The sequence below is a fragment of the Euprymna scolopes genome, chromosome 10, assembly GCF_053919585.1.
Source record: "Euprymna scolopes isolate OS-2025 chromosome 10, ASM5391958v1, whole genome shotgun sequence".
Taxonomy (NCBI): Eukaryota; Metazoa; Mollusca; class Cephalopoda; order Sepiida; family Sepiolidae; genus Euprymna; species Euprymna scolopes.
Genome location: NC_136491.1, coordinates 113,781,481 through 113,787,580, shown reverse-complemented (window position 1 = coordinate 113,787,580; position 6,100 = coordinate 113,781,481). Strand labels below are relative to the sequence as shown.

At 36.8% G+C, this 6,100-nt stretch overlaps 1 pseudogene; it reads left to right on the top strand.

The window, feature by feature from the left end:
- The first annotated feature begins 969 nt into the window (after positions 1–969).
- On the top strand, positions 970–1,087 carry LOC145286596 (5S ribosomal RNA; annotated as a pseudogene).
- The last annotated feature ends 5,013 nt before the right edge of the window (positions 1,088–6,100 follow it).

Genomic DNA, 6,100 nt, shown 5'->3' with positions numbered 1-6,100 from the left:
TTTTTTTTTTTCTTACCGATTTATACGTTTTTTATTTTCTGGTTTCTTTTTAACTTTCCAGTTTAGGGCGTTTTTTCTTTCAAATTTACAAGGATCGTTCTCTTTCAGTTTCCCTTTTAACGTTTTGATGCTTTTAATATCTGGTGTCATTTTGTTTTTGTTTTGACACATACACTCCGCCTCACAATAACAGAAGAAAAAAATAAATAAAATAAGAAAAAAACAAAAACAAAGTTAAGCTTTATAGTTTCTTTCTTTCTTTCTTTCTTTTTTAGCTCATCAAAGTTTCCAATGAAGCTGTGAATCCTGATACAAACGAGCATAAACCCCTATCCCATTGTCACAATATTGCATCCTATTTTGCAAGCATTTTAATGAAATGTGGTCTTATAAACTCGTAGCACTTGTGCTCCCTCGACCTACATCTTTTCAGTTAACCTGACAAGCAGCAAAATCCCATCCCTTCAATGTTGAGATCCTTAAATGCTGGAAACCCTACCCTAATAGTTTCTTCCCCCGAACTGCTTGACTTTGAAATTTCCTCCCTGTTTCTTGCTTCCCTGACTGTACTAACATATGGAAGTTTAAACATAACACGAATAAACATCTTACTGCTCAACTCCTGACATAGTCTCTTGTAGACATGATCCTGATTAGTAACCCGTCAGTTCTAAGCACTAATACTTGGGCGAAAAAGAGTAATATAAAAAAAAATCAGAAATGATTCACAACTTTTTTTTTTCAACTCTCGATAGTATTATTATTCTGTTGAAAAAAAAAAAGTATTCAAAGAATCGGTATTGGAAAACAGATAGCAAGTAAGACAATCCCCCATCTGAAAATAATTCTGAAAGACATCCATCATTCTAAAATAACAAAAATCGATGGCAGGTGTTTGATTTTTCTTTAGGTCATCAGAAATGATAATTTCTATTGGAAAAATTAAATTACTGATGTAGTTCTATGATTTTATATGACATAATTATGATGACACATCGGTTCCCATTTGATCACCGAAGTTAAGCACCATTGAGCCTGGTTAGTACTAAAATGTGTGACCATTTGAGAATTCCAGGTGCTGTATGTGTCCTCTGCTTATCTCGGCATTGTTTCTAGTCGTCCTGGACTTCTTCTTACTACTGGACTCAAGCAGTGCTGATTCAGGGGAGGTGTGGTTGGAGATTGTGCAACCCTTGCCTTACAATTTTATGTACAGCTACCCTTATCTATTGTTTTTCAAGGTTGAACAGAGGCATCGTATGATTTTATATGAATATTACTGTAAACACTGGTGAAGAATAGTTTTTTCCTATCAATTTTTGATGGAGGGTGTACGGTCTTTACATGAACGGAAAGATATATCAATTTTATAGATTATTCTGCCGATTTATGCTGGAATATTTCCAAATTCATTCAGCCATTCAATAAATTATATTTCCATAATAGCCAAAAGCTAAATTGATAAGATTAGATTTTTCTTGTTTTCTTTTTCTATATTCCCAATAGATGGAGATGTTTCTTAAAACAGATTAAATCTAAAATGATTCAAAATGTCAGCTGTCAAATTGGATTTGTATAATCCGGGTTTAATCCAAAAACGGAAACGTCCAAGGTCTGTAATTTCCGATGCCTTTCACTGTTTCAGATTTTTTGATAACACCTGTCAACAAAACGTTCCAGATGTTTCTTGCTTTTTCTAACAAGTGATAATTACAGATTGTTAAACTTTATTTTTCCACCACGGCCATTAATTAAGTTTCCGAATTTCTGAGATGAGGATTGATAATCGGTTTTATTTGGATTATTCGGATTATGGTTCTCATCTTTTATGTTATCCTCACAATGTTTCAGCCGATGAAACCTCCGACCGTCTTCCAGTGTTTTGGCTGATTTAATCTGACATTCTTCAGGCATATCTTGTCAAATTCGGGAATCTTTCTAGTGAACTCTAGAATCAGTATGGCTACATTGACGATTAAGACGTCAGCCTCTAAAACATAGAACTGAATTTTACCTAGTACTTTATCCATTACAACACCGGTCCTTGTAGATAATTCTACAATGTATCTAGAATATATATGTATGTGTGTGTGTGTGTGTGTGTGTGTGTGTGTGTGTGTGTGTGTGTGTGTGTGTGTAAATAAATGTTTGGAGGTACAAAACTTATATATAAATTTAAATAAAATGTGCAGAAATTTCTCGAGAGCTTTTTCGGCTATCAGATCTTTAGGAGAAAATAGGTAGCAAAGGAAAACAATATTATTGGCGAAATTAAAGAGCACTAAGGGGGATTCGGATGCGTCAAAAATTACGAAAAAAAAACGATTGAAAGAAAGATTTTAATCTGTATCTACGGCGTTCACAAACAACTAAAAATTGGCACAACGAGGGGAGGAAAAAACGGCGGAAAAATGATTTTTGGAGTCTGCTCTGTGTAATACCTCGAACCACTCTATTTTATATTTATCGGCACAGCATGGATTGTTAACCAAATGCTGGACAATAGCAGATTCTAAGGCTTATGACCCGGAGTTTTTTTTTGGTTGGTCTATAGATGGAGAAGGGGTGAAGGAAATAAGGCCATAGAGGTCACAACAAAGAACACATTTAATTGACAACGTTTGAAGTATGTAGAATCTGACTCCATGCAATTAAGGACAGACGAATATTAAAGGTTGAGAACCGGTTTTATTTATTAATGACAGTTTTAATTAGAAGAGGTAAAGTGTTCGTAGGATTTTTGTAGGTGTGTATGCATTGATAAGAAATGAACTTTTGTAGGCTTGTATAATTTAACAAAGAATGAATGTTCGTAAGCGTACTTATCTTTTCGGACGATGGGGGTGGTAAATGAGTGGTCGGTCGTGCTACTGTCGGTGATATGTGTCCTGGCTTTTAACTTGGAAGCAGCGACTTCTTTCATCAACAGCTAGCAGCACGGCGTCTTCGCCTATGTTTTTCTCCTTTTTCTTCTTTGGTTTGTGTGAATTAGGCATTGTTTAGAATTGAAGGCGTTTTGGCCCATAACATGAGAGCGTAGGCGGCTTCAGTTCACTGGTGCCTTATTTCTTTTTCTTCTTCATCTCTTTAGGTCGGGTGGGAGAATCCGTCCGTGCGTTCACTGACGCAGCAGGGCGAATCTCCTCCTTCCTCCTTTTTGGTCCCCTCATTTTATAGTGGCAAACCGGCTCCCAGTGACTGTGATATTTTAGGCGCGGAGCTCTGCCATTGGTTGATAATTCTTTTGTGGTTATCTTATTTTTTTTCTTCCCAAGCGGAAGCGATGCGTGGAGCCATGTGCAAACGACGATTTTTTATTTTGTCTCTCATGATGGATGCGTCAACACCAGACCAGCCGCCAATTCTCATCATGCTCCCACACACATCGCCACCCGAAATAGCGGAGCTATTCCGAGAGTGTCCGTGAGGATTTTGGTGGATAGGGTTGGTTGGTTGGTTGGTTGGTTGGTTGTCAAATCAGAGGGAAGATTTGAGAGAACATGATAGAATCGTGTGGTCTCGTTGGATATGTTCCTCAGTTCGAATTGGGCCTCGCATATGGCGAACCATCCGTCCACAGCAGCATGCATAAATCCCGGTATCTTTACAGAGACTGCTGACACAGTATCCTCCATTTCGAAATTTGTGGGTTACGTGTTTGGTGGTTGACAAAAATGTTTTAGCGGATTGCCATTCGTCCTGTTGATATAGTTAAACGTCTCTTTTTTTTTTTTTTTTTGCAGAAGGAAGGTGTTTGTATAATTGTTCGCCAATTCTTATTTTAGTCACGTAAATTATTTTGAGCAAAAAAATAAAGTTAGGTTCTCGTAACTTCAGCAATAATACGTCTATCCTTTTATTATTATTATTATTTATTTATTTTTGAAATGCGCGTATTCATCGTGGTCGGCGGGTTCACCATTTATGGCCCGGGTTTTTTTTTTTTTTTTTTTTTCAAACGGAAACGATGCGTGGAGCCATGTGCAAACGACGATTTTTTATTTTGTCTCTCATGGTGGATGCGTCAACACCAGACCGGTCGCCAATTCTCATCATGCTCCCACAGGCTACAAAAGAAAGGAGATTACCAGATCCTCCCCTCCCCTGTCTGATTTTAGATGGAACGTGCTAGTTAACAATTGCAAAAATGTTTGCCCGAACTCTTGATGTCTCTAGTCTCTTCACTAATATACCGTTAGATGAGACAATACGTATTTGTACCGACGTGTTTTATGGCGGTCGACTGACTTCTCCTCGCTTTTCCAAAGAGATATTTACTGAACTCATTATAATGTGCACCAAATCAGTGGAGTTTAGCTTCGCTGATATGTACTGTCAGATCGAAGGAGTTTCAGTGTGGAGTCCGTTGGCCCCAACCTTAGCTGATATTTTTGTCGGTTACTACGAGTCCGTTCTGTTTAATTTTGAAACAATACCCACCACATATTTCAGATACGTTGACGACACTTTTGCTATGTTTTCAGCGCAAAGTGAAGCGTCAGCATTTTTCAATAGGTTGAACTCTCTGCATGGAGCTTTAAAGTTCACTATGTAAAGTGAGAAGGACATTTTTCTTCCCTTCTTGGATGTTCTTGTTGAACGGTCAAGAGGGGGTTTTCTTAAGTCTACTTTCACTGGTCGTCTTTTGTACCCAAATCACGTAAGGTCGGTCTAATTAATACACTGGTACATAGAGCTTTCATGATACGTTCACCGAACTTGATAAGATCAGAGAAATATTTATCAATAATGCTTATCCATTGGACCTTCTTGCTGATTGGATTGACAAGAAGGTTGATGATTTTAAATCCCCTACAAAGTTTAGACCTGCGAAGTGATCGATTTATTTTAAACTACCGTGGATAGGAAGCAAGAGTACTAAATTGTCCAAGTAGATTGCTAGAAGTGTTTCTAATTGTTTCTACTCTGTTTCCTTACGTTTGGTATACACTACGAAACCTGCTTTTCCTTCTTTTCGCAAAGATAGTTTGCCCTACACTCAAAATAGTAATATTATTTATTAATTTAAATGCCAGTACGATGCTGGTTATGTCGGGCGAACATCTTTGCATTTGCTAACACGTATAAACCAGCACGTTCCATCTAAAATCAGACAGGGAAGGGTAGGATCTGGTAGTCTCCTTTCTTTTTGTAGCCTTGGAATCTGCTATTGTCCAGCATTTGGTTAACAATCCATGCTGTGCCGATAAATATAAAATAGAGTGGTTTGAGGTATTACACAGAGCAGACTCCAAAAATCATTTAAAGATCCTGGTGTCTGTCTCTATTGCGGTTCGAAAACCTTCTTTATGCCGGCAAAAGAGACAATAAAAGCGTTATTTCTCTTTGGGGAAAACTATATATATATATATATATATATATATATATATATAAATATTGACCTCGGCCAGTTCTGAATCCTCCGTTTTTTTTTGTTTTTGTTTTTTTGTTGGCTTTTTTTTTCTTTTTGTTTTAAAGAGAATAAATGAAGTTGTATTGAATCAGGGTGAGAAAAAAGAAAATTAATAAAAACGTTCTTCTATGTCTATTAATCAAAAGGCTACTCGAATAAAAACGAATTTTTTCTGAAATTAAATTATTTCCACCATGGAGAAATTGCATTTTGGTCATCTTTGGTAGAAAGTACAGGGAATAACTTCATTGCCACAATATTTTGGAAACTGACTTTACGGGCCTGTATTTCCCTTATGAATAACAAAATGAGTTTAAATAAGACCCTGGTTAACTGTGGCCTTATAATTTGCACGATCAGCAAATTAGCAGCTGAACTGAAGAAAATAACTGGTATTCTTATTAAAAATGGTTTCTCCGAGGGCATCAATTTCCAAGTATATTCATCAAAAACTTGCGAAATGTAATACTAATATTTTCTTTGTCCACCCAAGCGGCTGATCTATTTGAAATTCCCTTTTATCTGTTCTATCATTAAAGGATTTTCGGATAGAATTAGGTCAGTTGTATCCTGTTTGCTTTCATGCAGTACAACCCCTTGTGGTATTTGGTACTATGACTACTTTCCCAGACTTTCAGAAAGATATTTTTCCCACACTAGATAACAATTTAGTAGTTCATAAATTTA